General features: G+C 50.2%; 1 protein-coding gene across 1 annotated transcript in view; it reads right to left on the bottom strand.

Annotated features, from left to right (window-relative positions):
- Positions 1–15,096, bottom strand: part of CYRIA (CYFIP related Rac1 interactor A) — a 95,844-nt gene extending 80,748 nt beyond the window's left edge. The window contains exon 1 of the mRNA XM_045844529.1: positions 15,051–15,096. The gene's annotated coding sequence lies outside the window, so the exon portion shown is untranslated. The remainder of the gene's footprint in view (positions 1–15,050) is intronic.
- Between the last annotated feature and the right edge of the window lie 1,658 nt (positions 15,097–16,754).

Genomic DNA, 16,754 nt, shown 5'->3' with positions numbered 1-16,754 from the left:
CTTAAAGCAAGTATTAAAACTTACTCAGCCTAGCCCTGGCTGGCGTAGCTCAGTGGGTTGAGAGCAGGCTGCGAACCAAAGCTTCGCAGGTTCGATTCCCAGTCAGGGCACATGCCTGGGTTGCAGGCCACGGCCCCCAGCAACCACACATTGATGTTTCTCTCTCTCTCTCGTTCTCCCTCCCTTCCCCCTCTAAAAATAAATAAATAAAATCTTAAAAAAAACTTACTCAGCATCAGTGTCTTTATCTTCAAAAGAAAAATAAATACATCTACCTTGCAAGGTTGTCTGTACGTTGAAAAATGTGTACAAACTGACGAGCAACAGAGAATAAATCAATGCTAATGAGCATAATTCACTACTATTAAGATGATTAAAAATTGGGGCATGCTCTGAAAAATGAGAGACCGTGTCAGTGGTAGGTAACCCATGAGTCACTGGGTCGAAAAAAATAACTCATGTGCACATACCGCAAAACAGCAAGTGCACTGTAGTTATTTTAGTTTATATGAGCTACTCAAATTATTTCCTGAATTTGAGGCTGAGCAGATAAATTTATACAACCCACAACCTCACTAGCAGGTCCCCGTGTGAAGAGAGCGAAGGAACACAAGGAGGGGGCCTTTGACACGCGCGTGGTTCAGTGGGAGGGAGAAAATAGGGAAGAGTCACAGGGTAGAATGGCCTTGCTGGGGAATTAATTGCCTTTCTGGGTGGTCACTGAACGACAAGAGGCCCCTCAGCCCTGCGCCGCAGTGATCAGCTCCATTCCCGAGCACAAGGCTGAGGCACAGCCCTGTCTGCAGGGCGGCTGGCAGGACCTTGGCCATGGCAGCACCTGCTGGGATCTGAAGGACCCCAAGACACACACGCACATGTAGGTAGTCACACATGCTCACACCCAGGACCAGCCATCCTCAGAGCTGTCCTCACGTCACTGTGTCCCGGTGTCGAGCACATTTGCAACTCCTGAGAGGCTCCAATGGTCTGTGTGAACCGAAGGCCTTCAAGATCCTGAAATTCAAGGTCACTTCTCCATTGTGGAAACCCCCTCTCTGTGGTCAGGCCCCTGGTTCCCATCATGGTCACTGCTGCGTGAGAGCCTCCTAGAGGGGCAGGGTAGGTGCTTAGACAGGCAGGCTCACTGGCTTTCTAAGCCTCCTTAGATGCTGGAGAAAATGGTCCACTTTCTAGGTGGCAGTCAAGGTGATGACGCATTAAGCATAAAGTCAAAAGACAAAAGAATGAAAGAGAGAATGAGATAGAGAGAGAAGGCTGTGCGTCTCTACTTCCCTTTACCTAAATGTTCTGCATTTCTTTTTCTTTTCTAAATAAGCTTATTGATTTAAGACAAAGAAGAAGGGAGAAAGAGAGAAACATTAATATGAGAGAGAAACACTGACTGGTTGCCTCCCATACACACTCCAACTGGGGATCAAACTCACAGCCTAGGTGTGCATTCTGACCAGGAATCGAACCCTCAGCCTTTTGGTGTGTAGGATGACGCTCCAACAACATGCTCCAACCAACCGAGCCACACCGGTAAGGGCTGTTCTACATTTCAATACCTAACCCATGAAGACACAGGGAATGAAGGGCCTTTTCCATTTCCTTCGGGACACCTTGCTGTGGTCCTATGCTCTACCCAGGGAACGTTCACTGTCCGTCCTGACATCCCTCAACCATGCCAGCACACCTTACCTACAGCCCTGATCGTGCAGAGCCCTGGCAATGGTCATCACCAGCCGGGCACACTGAAAGTCTTGGTTACACAGTGAGTCCTTGCTGGGCATTCATGGAGGTGCTGGGGCCAGAATGAACCCGGCACAAACCAGTCTAAGGCATCAGAAGACCCGTGTTGCGAGAGAAGGAAAGGAACGTCCAGAAGGCAGAACGCATGGAAGCCTTGGTACATCCCTCCAGTCTGCCGAGAGGCCGGACAGAAGCTAAAGAATGCGGCCGGGCAGGCTGGCTGCTCAGCACGTTTCTCCGTCCTGTGGGGCCCCCAGCCACAGGCTCCTAGACCCTCAGAGACAGAGAGAGAGAGAGAGAAAGAATTCATTTACTTAGAACTGGCGCTCCTGGGGGCCCAGAGAAGGGAAACAACATGCCCAAGCTCACTCAGCAAGCCAAGAACAGGCCCGAGATAAGAAGCAGGACCTTCTCACGATCCGCACTGGGCGTTTCACTTCCCCATGCTCATGCTACCAGGCCTGCTTCCTCCTCACGGGGCCAAAGTGATGAGTAAGACTTAAAAACTCCCCTCTAGAATACCTTCCCCCCACAGGCCACTGATGAAACCTGACCATAAGCCACACTAGGTCAAAAATTCCCAGCTCATTTTTAGTTCTAAGGAATTTTTTTAAAAATTCCTTCAGGACAAGTACATTGTCCCAGTGAAATTTAGGAACCCAGGATTTTAAGTCTTTTGTTGTTGTTGTTGTTGTTGTTTTGCAGCCAAGCAAGGTCATTTAATTCACTTCCCATCATGTAAACTGATGAGATGGACAACCGGTGTTTGAACAGCACTAAGGGAAAGCAGGTCACCACACCATCTAGTATCCAGAGGTAGGAGAGTCAGGGGCCCCACCCATGCCTTCCCCATGCCCGTGGCCTTATTATTTTTATTAAAAAAAGAGGTCCACAAACCCTTTTTTTAAAAACTGTTCGCTCAGATGTGTGTCAGAAATGTTCAGTTTAGAAAGGGAATGTAATACATACAGCATGTTACATACACCCCCGGCGGTCTGGGGCACTCATCTCATGAAAACTTTTCATCCCAAGAAGGATGAATAAAAAGCATGGAGACCTACCCGTTTCTACTGCACTTCCCTTCATGGCGCTTCCCAGATGTCACGTGCTTTACAAATTTGAAGGTGCGTGGTGACCCCACAGCATTCACTCACTTTGTGTCTCTCTTTCATGTTTTGGCAATTCTTGTAATATTTTAAACTTTTTCATTATTGCTGTATTTGTTATGGCGACCCGTGATCTTTGATGCTGCCTTTGTCATTGTTTTTGGGGTGCAACAAACTGCACCCATATAAGATGGCAAACTTAATGGATAAATGTTTTATGTGTTCTGACTGCTCCACCGACCAGCTGTTCCCCCATCTCTCTCCTTCCACTTGGGCCTCCCTATTTCCAGAGACACAATAATTTTGAAAGTAGGCCAATGAACAACCAACCCCACAATAGCCTCAGAGGATTCAAGTAAAAGGAAGAATTGCATATTTCTCACTTTAAATCAAAAGCTAGAAATGATTAAACTTAGTGAGGGAGGCATGTTGAAAGCCAAGATAGGATGAAAGGTAGGCCTCGTGCACCAATTAGCCAAGTTGAGAATGCAAACGAAAAATTCTTGAAGGAAATTAAAAGCTACTTCAGTGAATACCAGGGATGATAAGAAAGTAAAGCCTTATTGCTGATAAGGAAAAAGTTTTAGTGGTCTGGAAAGAAGATCAAACCAGCCACAACACTCTCTTAAGATTAATCCAGAGCAAGATTCTAACTCTCTTCAATACTATGAAGGCTCAGAGAGGTGAGGGTGCTGTAGGGTAAAAAAATAAAGACTTCTGGTCAAGATGGAGGCGTAGGTACAAATGCTCCACCTCTTCACACAACCACAGAGAAAATTACAACTATTGCTCAAAACAAGTATTAACCAGAACTGTCAGAAAATCGAGCTGTATGGAAGTCTGACAACCACGGTTTTAAAGTAGGCACATTCATCCAGATGGATAGGAGGGACAGACTCACAGAGATGCAGTGTGGCGCAGAAAGGCCACAGTGGTGGAACAGGGGGTCCCATATCCATGTGTGGAGGATAAAAATCGAGAGGAATACCATGGGAGCGAGCGAACCCAGCCCCAAGCCATATCGCACAGCCCAGGGTTCCAGCACCTGGAAGATAAACCCCCATAACTCCTGGCTGTAAAAACCAGTGGGGGTTGGGGTGGCAGAAGAAACTGCTGGATTTTCAGGACAGTTCATTTAAAGGGCCCGCATGGACTTAGGATGAATGCAAACCCACCCACTCTAGGATTCACCGCCAGGGCAACAGCTGGAAGGGCATCAGCTGCATGTGGGTGAAGTGACTAGAAATGGGGCAAGCGCTGGGCAAACCTCCAGAAGCCAGGGAGCAGCACCGTCCCCTCTCCGAGCCGCCTCACCACACAGAGCCACAGAGTGGTGAAGTGGGTTGCCCCACCCTCACAATTACCTAAGGCTTCACCGCACACAATTTACTGGTGCCTTCTACAGGGAGCCAAAGCAGCTCTACCTAATACACAGAAACAAACGCAGGGAGGCTGCTGAATTGAGGAAACAAAGAAATGCAGCCCAAATTAAAGAGCAGAACAGAACCTCAGAAAAAGAACTAAACAAAACAGAAATAACCAACCTATCAGACACAGGGTTCAAAACACTGGTGATCAGGATGCTCAAAGAGCTCACTGAGTACGGCAAACCCATAAGGGAAGAAATGAAGATTACACTAAGTGAAATAAAGAAAAATCTACAGGGAACCAACAGTGGAGGGGATGAAGCTGAGAATCAAATCAATGATTTGGAACACAAGGAAGGAAAAAGCATGCAATCAGAACAGCAGGAAGAAAAAGAATTTTAGAAAATGAGGAGAGGCTTAGGGACCTCTGGGACAACTTTAAACATATGAACACCCAAATCACAGGGGTGCCAGAAGGAGAAGAGGAAGAGCAAGAAATTGAAAACTTACTTGAAAAAGTAATGAAAGAAGACTTCCCAAGACAACAAATCAAGGAAGCACAAACAGTCCTAAACAAGTTGGGTCCAAAGAGGACCACACCAAGACACATCAAAATACCAAAGGTTAAAGATAAAGAAAAAATCTTAAAAGCAGCAAGAGAATAGTGGAGAGTTAACCTATAAAGGAGTTCCCATGAAACTATCAGCTGTTTTCTCAAAAGAAACTTTGCAGGCAAGAAAGGACTGGCAGGAAATATTCAGAGTGATGAAAACCAAGGACATACAACCTAGATTACTCTATCCATCAAAGATATCATTTAGAATGGAAGAGCAAATAAAGTGCTTCCCAGATAAAGTAAAGCAAAAGGAATTCATAGTCACCAAGACCTTATTATATGAAACATTAAAAGGACTTATCTAAGAATAAGGTGAAGAGCAAATCTATTAACATTAAAAGATCAAGAATTTCACAACTATCAACAACCGCATCTAAAAAACCCCCCAAAAACTAAGCAAACAACTAGAACAGGAACAGAATCATAGATATCGAGATCATTTGGAGGGTTATCAGCTGGGAGGTGGAATGAGGAGAATGGAGGAAAAGGTGCAGGAATTAAGAAGCATATATGGTAGGTACAGCATAGAGAGGAAGATGTCAAGAATAGTATAAGACATGGAGAAGCCAAAGAACTTATATGCATGACCCATGGACATGAACTAAGGGGGGGCTGCTGGAGGGAAGGGGGTACTGGGCAGAGGGAGGGCAAAAAGGGAAGATTGGGACAACTGTAATAGAATAATCAATAAAATATATTTTAAATTTTTAAAAAATGGAAGTAGCAGAGGCTGGTTCATGAGGTTTAAGGTAAGAACCCATGTCCATAACACGAAGAGTGCAAGGTGAAGCAGCAAGTGCGTGCTTGCTGTGGAAGCTGCAGCACGTTATTCAGAAGATGTAGCTAAGACAAGTAACGAAGGTAGCCGCACAAAACAATATATTTTCAATATAGATGAAAAATTGGCCTTATGTTGGAAGAAGATGTCATCTCAGACTCTCCTAGCTAGGTAGGAGACATCAATGCCTGCTTCACAGCTTAAAGAACAGGCTGACTCTCTTGTTGAAGGCTAGTGCAACTAGTGACTTTATGCGCAAGCCGATGCTCACTTACTCTTCTGATGTTAGGGCCCTTAAGAGTTATACTAAACCCACTCTGCCTGTGCTTGATAAGTGGAACATCAAAGCCCGGGGTGCAGGACATCTATTGACCACGTGGTTTACTAAATACTTGAAGCCACTGTTGAGAACTACTGCTCAGAAAAACAGTTTCCTTTTAAAACATTACTGCTCATTAACAATGCACCTGGTCACCCCAAAGCTGTGATGGAGGTGTACAATGAGATTAATGTTGTTTCTATGCCAGCTAACACAACGTCCATTCTGCAGCCCACGGGTCAAAGAGTAATTTTGGTTTCAAGTCTTGTTATCTAAGACATATGTTTTGTAAGGCTATAGCTTCCATAGACTGTGATTCCTCTGATGGATCTGGGCAACATAAATTGAAAACCTTCCATAAAGAATTCACCATTCTAGTGCCATTAAGAGTATGTATGATTCATGGGGAGAGATAAAATGTCAACATTCACAGGGGTTTGGAAGTAGATTCTAACCCTTTGGATGACTTTGGGAAATTCCAGGCTTTAGTGAAGGCAGTAACTGCAGATGTGGTAGAAAGAGCAAGAGAACTGGAGTTAGAAATGGAGCCTGGATATGTGACTGAGTTGCAATCTCATGATAAAACTTTAAAGGACGAGCGATTGCTTCTTATGGATGAACAAAGAAAGTGGTTTCTTGGGATGCCATCTACTCCTGGTGAAGATCCTGCGAAGGCTACTGAAATGATCACAAAGAGTTTAGACTATCACAAAAAATTAATTGATAAAGCAGTGGCTTGAAAGGATTGGTTCCAGTTTTGAAGGAAGTTCTACTGATGGTAAAATGTTATCCTACAGCATCACGTGCTGCAGAAAAATTGTTTGTAAAAGAAAGAAGCAATCAAAGAGGCAAATTTCATGATTGTCTTATTTTTAAAAATTGCCAAAAATAAAAAAAGAGGAAAGAAATTGCCACAGCCACCCCAATTTTCGGCCACCACCACCCCATCAGTGGGCAGCAATCAACACTGAGATGACAAGATCCTCCGCCAGGGAGAAGATGACAATTCACTTGAAGGCCAGACGATGGTTACTCTTTTTTAGAAATAAAGTGTTTTTTGAAATATATACAACTTCTTTTAGATATAAGGTTATTGCACACTTAATAGACTGCAGTAACTGAAAATTTTGTGTGACTCCCTTTATTGCGATACGTGTTTTATTAAGATGCTCTGGAAATGAACCCACAATGTCTCCAAGGTTTGCCTGTAAATGGTTTTGTGTAGGATCGGGCCAGCTTTTGCCTCCAAATGAGCTATGAAAAACACTTTAAATGTTCAGAGCATTTTGGATTTTGGACTTATTAAAGAGGGAAAGTCAGAAAATAGTTTATGATCCCGTTTAACTCTGAAGGACTCACGGGCCCAGAATTGAAACCTCAACACTCCAGAACACACACACACACACACACACACACACACACACACACGCACGCGCGCGCACACACACAGTAAGAAAAAGATCGATCATTCATACAGTCAGTGCAGTGCCGCACGGGGACCGGAATCATTATGTTTGCTACACTCCAATAACCATCACACCCAAGCACATCCAAAGTCTGAAATGAAGGCTCACACACTGGCTGTGAGTCCAGCACAGTGGGGACGGTGGGCTTTGCCATCATTCTCTTTGTCAGAGAAAGGGCAGGTTCCCTGCCATTTTCTACCTGGAACAACAAACAAGGAGGAGGCTAAAGGAGCTGGCAAACACTTTTCAAACACGTTTTCTTCAAAGGTTAGGCAAAAAGAAAGGCTGAGCTATGTTTAACTTATTCTTTGCAATATCCTCCCAAGCTCCAAACACTATGAACTTCAGGTCACAAGCCTGAAGAATTTGCCCCGGGGGAGACAGGATTCCAAGTCAGCTCAGTTTTCTGTTTGCTTTCAGAGCACCCTGCAGCCCTGGGGTATTTTCACATAACGTCTGCAGCGCAGTTCACCTCTCCGGATTTCAAAGGGTTAGAGTCCAGCTGCAGCTTTTATAAGGCTGGATTCTTGTCCTGGACTTGGGAAAGCCTTTGATTTTGGTTTCTCTCAGCCTGTCCATCTATCTATCTATCTATCTATCTATCTATCTATCTATCTATCTATCTATCTATCTTTTTCTTGACCTCAGTTTCTATAAAATAGAGAAATTAGACTAAAGTTGTCTATCCAGCTTTGACGACATAGGAGTCTGCCATTCTGTAAGCTGAGACCCGCCGTCCCTATGCGTCCTATGACCCCGAGCTGTCCCAGGGAGGGGTATGAAAAATAAGTTCTACACAACCCACCCCAATTGGCGGGCTCCTCAGCTCAGCCAGCCCACACGCCGCGCACACCAGGGGCTCCGCTCAGTTCTGCCGGTGACGCGAGCTGAGCGGGGGATGCCCTCGAAGGACATCTGTACAAAGCCAGAGATACCAGTCACAGGGGAGCTTAACACACAGCTGTGTTTTATTATTATTCTTTTCCATTGTAAGGTGTGCAGGAACATCCAGCTCTTCGAGATGAGAATTTTACCCAGGATGCATGCTCATTACGTCCACGCCCCTCACGCATGCACAGCTCCATTGCTGGTGTGGGTGGCAGAGAAAGACCAGGTTTTGAGGGCTGCACAGACATGGTTTCAGATGCCGACCACCATGCACCCTTCCTAATGAGGTGACAGTATGAGAGTTCCTTAACACCTGTGGACTTCAGTTTCCTCATCCACAGAATGGGGATGATGTCTATTTCCAACGCTCTTCAGAAGGTTGCTAGAAGTAGCTATGAAATGTCTCACATGCCTACTGCTAATGCCTACGTGGCTCAGAGGTAGTGCTACCCGCAATGACCCGGGGGACACAAGACCCAGAGAAGGATGACTGGCCAAAGCCCAGGCTGCTTGGTTGTGGGCAGTGTGGGTGTAAGACCCCAGTCGCCTCCGCCTCTCTGTCTGCTGTCCCCCGACCCAGCACGCTGCCTCTTCACTCCAGGCACCCAGGATGTCATGCGTCGCTACAAGAAGAAGATGCATTTGGTTGCCGGCGGGAAAGGGAGCGCTTGACCAGTGTGCTGAAACAGTTGTGTGTTTATCATTCTTCCTCCCGATCCTGAAACGATTCTACACTTTAATTTCTTCTAAAACCTGGAAATCATCAAACCCGATGATTGTTTTTAAGGACATTAACTTACGGCAAGAGCCCATGACAGTAACCAAGGCATCCGCGAGGTCAAGCCCTCAGTGACTGTGACAGCGGAGGGCCTGGACCGTGGCAGGAAGCTAGCGGCTCGCTCCCCCACCTCTGCTGAGCTCCTGCATCCTTTTTGCCCCCCCCACCTTTTGTCATCAACTTGACTTCCAGTCATTTATCAGATGCTCGACAAGAACGCAGTTCCCTTTCTGGGAGGGAAAGCAAGATTTCTCTGCCCTTTGAGAGAAGGCTTTGCAAGCACACTTGGCGGTCCCCGTCCTCACCCCTGTCTCGGCAACCCGGCTGACAGTCAGAGGCTGCCAGCTTCTGCTTCCTCACCTGTCACTCGGGGAAAGGAGGCCAAGGGCTGATCAGAACCATAGGCCCAGTGTGGAGGGGCCCTTGGAAGTTATGAAGTCCAACCCTCCACAGTGAAACCGAAGTACAGAGCCCTTCTCCTCTCCCCGTCCCCCGCCCTGGGCGGTAAGGAGCAGAGCCCATCCTGGGTCATTCGTTATTCAGGCCGCATGCTTTCCTGTCCCAGGCCACCCCTCCCTGCAACCTGCCAGGTGCAGTTCAGGCACTCCACAGATAACACCCACGGGGAAGACAATGGGCTGGGCCGCGCAGAGTGGGGGCGATTACATGTCCCCCCATGTAAGAGAGGATCCCCCCTCTTCCCCTGGCACGCTGCACTCTGCATGACACCGGCCAAGCTCCACCTGGATCCCCGTTTCCTCCTCTGCCTCCCTGTGCAGCGAGAGCTGCCTGCGGGCAGGACAGCGCCATATTGATTGCGGTGTCCCGTCTCATGCCACACAGGGTTTAGAAGCCACCCTGCACACATCAGTCAGATGAATGAATGACTGATCTCATTTTTATGCTTGATCCATCGTACAACTGCAGTCGAACTCTCGGGGGACACTGCATTCCCCAGTTTCATTTTAAAGATCTAATTACCCATGCCATCGAGGACTTTTATTATAAAGGGAAGTCATTAAATAAGCAGACACCAGATGCAGGCCTGAGATAATTGCAGAGAGAAGCGCATCTATCTGTGTGCGCTGCCAAGGTGGGCCTGGTAAGCTCACTGCTGGCAAACACAGCACCCATCTCCCAGCACCTGGAGTCACCGGGACAACACGGGCTGCTTAGACCGGGCCAATCAGGCTTCCAAGTTCCCGGAGAAAGGTTAATAAGCGATTCTGTAATTGCTTTTCAATACCTCCACCTTCCCAGACTGGAGTCAAACTGCCTGCATCCACATCGCCCTTGTACTTGAGGAGCCACCCACCCCCACTCTCCGGCCTTCCTCAAGGCTTCCCTCCCTGCGTCCCTGGGACCTCCCTGTCATGCTTTCCCTTCACACGTGCAGCCATGCAGTCAGTTCGCGTTATTTCAGCCACAAGCCAGCGAGCCACGCTTGTGCAAAGAAAGCTACTTCCAGCATCATCCAATGTGTCCTCCTAACTCGGGCAGGCCAGCCTTCGACCCGTCACTTCTAGAAAAGAAGTCTCAGCCAGCTGCAGAAGGCCTCCCGAAGGCTGGGCTGCGAGCAGAACCTTAGCAAAGTCTCTAAATATCTACGACGAGCCTGAGCTACAACACTGACCAGTTCCACCCCCATTAAAATCGGCCCGCTTTCTTCAAACACGATTATTTTAGGTCGCTGACACGCCAGCCAAGGAAATGACAAGGCTGTGGGCAAGGGCACAAAGAGCGAGCAGGACCCCGTTTTAAATTCTGGCCCTGCTGCTGACTGACTGCTGGACTCGGTGCAAGCGACCTCACCTCTCCAGCTTCCTAAGTGGGAATAACACGTATCCAGCCGAGAAGCAGAACTGATGGTTTAAAAACAATTTAAATACACATATATGGGCACTTTTTTAAAAAGGGAAGCTAAACATGCCCAGAATAAAAAATATGGAGCACTGACTCGAAAGCATTTTTTTGATAGAGAAACCAAAAATATACAAAGGGGTAAGGACAGTCTCTTCAATAAATGGTGTTGGAAAACTGGACAGCCACATGTAAAAGAATGGCACTGGACCACCATCTCATATCACACACAAGAATGAACTCAAACTGCAATAAAAACTTGATTGGGAACACCCCAAGCCACGAAATTTCCAGAACAAAACAGGCCATAAGCTCTCTGACATGCGTCTTGGTGGTGCATTTTTCGATCTGACACCAAAGCAAAGGCAACAAAAGCAAAAATAAACACATGAAATTACATCGAGTTATTTCATTCTCACAGAGAGTAACATGTTTCTGAAATTCAGGGCATTTGTTGCCATTTCCAATTTGTTCCGCTTGGAGAAAACAAAGGCGTTGGTGATTTGCACAGTGTCCTGGTGTTGCGGAACATAGCTTATCTGGTAAGAGATAAATAATGCAAAGATTAACCAGCAGTGCGAGGAACCTGAGCACGGGGGATTTTTAACCTTCCCAGATAATAAATGGATCTCCGAATGCCAGAACTCGTCCAAAGAGCTTCCCACCACATTTCTAAGAGGACCCAGAGGCCCCGTAACTGAGAACTCTTTTCTAATCGATAGAACTAAACAACAGCACGTCTACTGTGAGGTGGGCACCACGCCAGACCCTATAAATACATAAGAGCATTGACTTCTCAGAAGGCAAGCATCATTATTGCCATTTCACAGATACAAGCACTGAGGCTCAGAGAGGTTATTCTTTCAGAATCTCACAGCTAGGGCCTGACAGTAGTAGAGTCAGAACTCAAAATCCACCCTTTCCAGTACCATGCAGCCCCTAAGGAAGGCTTTTGACCACGATGAAATAGGAACCCGAGGCTCTACTGTGAGTGGATGAGTCAAAACTCAGGGAGGAAGGCAGGGCTGGCTCCCTGCCCGTCTCTCCGGTCCCGGCTCACAGAGCTGAATGAGGCGTTCTGCGGCCATCAGCCCATCGCTGAGAGGGCCAGGCCAGGGCTTGCCAAGTGGGCAGGGGCCGGACTGCTGTATTTCCGCCACAAAGCACAGGCTGCCCGATCCAACCTTAAAGGGAGACTCCGTCAAGGCACCATCTCTGGGGCCCCCGTCACCCTGCCTCTTGCCTCATCACGCCACCTCTCTGAATGCACCAGCTGCAAGGCTCTCTGTCCACGCCCTTCTCCCCCACCAGACTGCCTGCTTTGAACAGGAGCCGTATTCATTTTTTTTTAATCCTCAGTTCCCCGAACTACATTTGGTACAGAGTAGGTGCTCAATTAATCTAAGGCGCATGCATAAAGAAACACATTCCGTATCAAGGCTGGACAAGACGACTCAAGAATGCCTCCAACCCGGAGATTTCACAGCTAATAATTAATTCCTACATCAGTTCTCAAACTCTCAGCAGTGGCTCGGACCTCCCTGTAACAGCGAGGCTTCCCGACAGAGGGAGAACGTTGTGGGTTCTTCAGGCGGTCAGCTGCTCCATTCCGCCCGTCCCCCAAGAACATGCTAACATGGCCGTTAGGACAGACGCTGTGAACCCCATTTTAAAGGCTGACACCGAGGCCCAGACGAGTGAAGGAACTTCCTCACAGCCAACATTGGACCTTGGGGCTTCTGTTTCTCTGGTCTTTTCGTGTTACCCTAATGCCTTTTCAGCTTATTATTCACAAGCCTGGAGCACAGGCAATGTGAGGGAGAAAGGGGAGGCAGTGGGAAAGGGGAGAGTGAAACAGAAAAGAGAAGAAAACGGGCGGCTTTTCTGGAGAGTGTCACTGACAGCGGACAGGGGGTGACCCTGAGGCCCGGTGCACTCTGGACGCGGGCTGGCTTGGGAGGGACCCATCGGCTCTCAGTGTCCCTGACTCATCCGGTTGCATCTAGTGAAAGCAAACCGAATGCTTCTCAGTGCTGAGTAAAAACAGGAAGTCACAAGTGGCTTCACTCTCCTCTCAACTTGGGTCCCAACTTGGGGTCAAGGGATCCGACAGGCAGCTAGCTCCCTGGCAGCTGGTCTCCGTGGCAGTCCAGCAACAGTGAGGGGCAAAGAAACTGGGAGTCCCTGCTCCACGAGCCTCCCACAACAGGGGTTTCGGGGGCTTTGCTGTCCCTCTGGGAACAGGACCGGGAAGCCTGCCCACAGGGTGGAAAGCCAGAGAGATGCCAGCTCCATCACGGATCCGCTCATGTAGCAGAAACTGAGCACTGTGTGCTGAAATCAGTGTGACCTCAGGGGGAAACAGCTCACTCTGCAAAGTGGGGGGAGCCCCTACCCCACAGGGCTGTCACAAAGATGAAAGGAAATAACACCCATGAGCTCCTCCACCACCCTTGAAATCTATGATCAGCCCCAAGGCAGGGTGCGACCCACTGTGTGCCTGGGACTGTGGTGCCATGCTGATGCCCCCTCTGCAGAGCTGGGGGCAGGAGGGAGTGCGGGCAGTTCCGTCCCCACCTCTTTGCCCTATTTTTCCCTCACTCATAGGAGCACACGCAGGGCCAAGGCGAGGTGAGGTTCTGCCAGCCCCCAGCCTGGGCCCAGTGCCCATGTTTATGACTGTTTATTTCAGAGCAAGTAGAAAGGAGAAATTAAAGCCATAAAAGACAGGACAACAGACCAATAAAAACCAGCTCCCAGAAGAGTCAGAAGGAGGAAGGGAGGCAAAACTGTCACCATAGCAACACAAGACAGTCGGAAGCATGCAGGAAAAGCAGCCCGTGCTCTCTACCTCCTCTCCTCGCAGCAGAGCCAGCCGGGACCCCACTAGGAGCTCAGGGAAAGCTCCGCCCACCCCACCCCAGCCCAGATGCCCAGCCTGACCTGGCTGGCAAGGCAGCCACCCTCCTCGTGCCGGTCCAGCTCGGGTCCCAACCCAGCGCGGTGCCAGCCCCGCTCGCTCTCTGTGCCCTGGGGACTCAGTGCTGTGCAGACGGCCCAGGCCCAACCGGAGTGACAGTGACCGGCGAAAGGGGGAAGTTTCGAACAGGGAAAGGAAGGAGGGCCCCAGATCTGCAGGGGAGACTGAGGCCCCAAATACCAGCCCTGGAACTCTGCCCAGGGCTCCCCAGGGAGCAGGTGGGGAAAACAAGGCTGTGGGAGGGGAGACCAGGCCCAGAACTGTGGCCTCGTGTCTGCTGAACCCTGTGCTCCCAGCACAGCGGCTGAGGAAATGCTGGGGGTCTGGGGTGGGGCCGGCAAATAGCTTCGGAGGTCTTCAATGCCGAAGCTCTTGGTCCTGGTGTCTGGGGCTACTGGCAAGTAAGTCAGGGCAGCTTGGAGGGGGACCCAGGGACCAGCTGGCCCCTTTTGACAGAGGCCTCTAGGTCCTTCAGCCAGCTGGAAGGCAGGACAGGTGTCTCCACCAAACAGCACGGCTGGCCTAGGACCAGCCTTTTGGGAAGTGGGTAGAATCGTTCCCAGAGCTCAGGATCCACCAAGTCAGTCCCTTTCTGCAGACCGGGAGGGGAGAAGGGAGGGGGTGGCAAGGAAGCCTGGGTCCTAGGCACAGCAGCCTGCTGCCTGGCGACGAGCCTCCCAGGCAGGTGGCAGCAGAAGGGCCCAGGTGTGCAGGCGCCGGGGAGGGCTCACCGCTGCCTCTGAGCAGCGGGGATTGGTGGGACTCCGGGTCTGCCCTGGTCGGAAAGGGGAAGCAGAGGGCTGGGGGCTGCTAAAAGAATGGCTTTGGAGCTGATGATACCTGGGGGGTGAGGAGCGGGAGGGCGGTGAGTACGGGCAAAGGGGGTGATCTGGAACGTATCAGGAGGCCGTCTTGGGGAGAAGGGGCAATGGGGCACAGAGACGGCCGTCTGGACGGAGATCGCGGGAGAAGGGCTAAAGGACTGGGTGCTGGACTCTCCCTCCTTCCCTTTCCCAAGGCTGCAGGGGCGCCGGGAGCTGGGGAAGGATGGCAAGATTCACCGGGCGCCTCTCGAGCCCTCTTCCCTGGAGACCCCAGCCGCGTCCCGCCGCGCCCCCTCCGCGCCCGCCCCGCGCTCACCGGAGCCGCCGCCGCCGCCCTGCTCGGCCGCCGGTCCGCCGCTGCCCCAGCCGCCGCGCCGCGCTGTGTACGCCTCTCCCGCGGCCGCTGCAGCCTGCGAGACGGTGCCGGAGCCCCGCCCCGCCCCGCCCCGGCCCGCCCCCAGCCCGGCCCGCAGCGGCCGCCCCGCCCTGGCCTCTGGGGATCTCCACCCCCGTGGTCACTCCGCCGCTCCCCTCGGTGCCCAGCAGCGAGTGCTGACCACGTCCACGCGCCGTAACCCCTGCCCTTCTCTCGGCCTTGGTCACTGGGCTTCGCCCTCCCAGAGGAAGTCGGGATCTGCTCTAGCTGTTTCTACACCTCAGATTCTTCCACACCCATTATTCCCCTCCAAAAAAAAAAAAAAAAAAAAAAGAAAGAAAGAAAGAAAAACACAGAAAAGACCCTGCTATCAATTCCTAGACTCACACCCACCCTCAAATAAGCGCCCATGTGCCCAGGCAGACCGTGGGAACCCATACCCCCATTCTCCAATTACTTTGGATTCTGAACCCAGCCTCTGGGCTCTCACTCGGAACAGGTTCCCAGCCCTGGCAAGGGGCGGGGGAGGGCCGGGGGCCCCGTCGCGGTTGTCTCATGAGACCACTAGAAAAGTCTTCACAAATGCTTCATCCAAATACAATCACCCTGAAGAGTCAAGTCTACAAAAACACTTTTTAAAAATTCTGTGTTGCAAGGGAAACGCAGGGGACTACAGTGTCATGGCCATGATCATTGTTTCAAAACATCTGCCAGGGAGGCTTTTTGCATTAAAGAGAGAGATTCAGGAAACCAGAGAGGGCCGCAGCAGTGCCAAACAGGTTGTGAGTCAGCGCTCCTGGTAGGGGGGCCCTCCTGCGGGCTGGGCTTCTCCCGCTTCCTTTTCCAGTGGATCCGCGGGAGCACCGTGAAGCACTTACTAACCCCAGACAAAGATGCGCCTAGCCAGGTGCCTGGAGCCGTGGCGCTGTGGCAGTGTGTGGGGTTGGCAGCATAGGGCAGGCAGGTCTGGGAGTGCAGGCAGCCTCAGGAGACCTTGGTGGAGTCCCTCCTGTCTCTGAGCCCCCCGTGTCCCCCATGCACGACTTAACACCACCCTGGCCTCCTGGAGACTGACAATCTGTGGGTCCGAAAAGCTTCCATGAGCTGCCTAGCATGGCTTCCACTCTGGGTTTTGGCAAGAATTCAGACAGGAGCCAGGAGGGCACAGTCTAGTTAGAAATCATCTCCCCACCAGTAGGGGTTCTCGGGGTCAGAATAAACACTTCCCCAATCTTCATTTGTGCTGCCCAGGCCCCCCCACCCCCCAAACTTGGCCTGGCCACCGCTGCCATCTCCTGCAAAGATGGCCCATTTTATTCTGGGCCATCTATGAGAAAGTCCTTCTCATCTCACCTCCACACATACACACCAGGATGTCTAACTTGCTCCGTCCACCTTGAACCTGGTCAGGCTCTAGGAGAAGCAAGGACGAATCAGCCACAGACGCCATTCACCCCATAAAACACCATCCTTTCAGACGAGAGGACTCCTGACTTTACACCTACCTGTGTCTAATGATACAACTGACGTTGGTGAGAAGAGACTATTTGATGTATGGAATTTCACTTCCACAGAAGTAAAGGCGGCTTCTGTTTCAGTAATTGAGGGGTACCTGCCCGGTGTTGCCTAGCCCATTGTGGAATA

This window comes from Phyllostomus hastatus, unplaced genomic scaffold (assembly GCF_019186645.2).
Source record: "Phyllostomus hastatus isolate PE091 unplaced genomic scaffold, TTU_PhHast_1.1 phas_contig_402, whole genome shotgun sequence".
NCBI classification, from domain to species: domain Eukaryota; kingdom Metazoa; phylum Chordata; class Mammalia; order Chiroptera; family Phyllostomidae; genus Phyllostomus; species Phyllostomus hastatus.
This window is presented reverse-complemented; position numbering and strand designations above follow the sequence as displayed.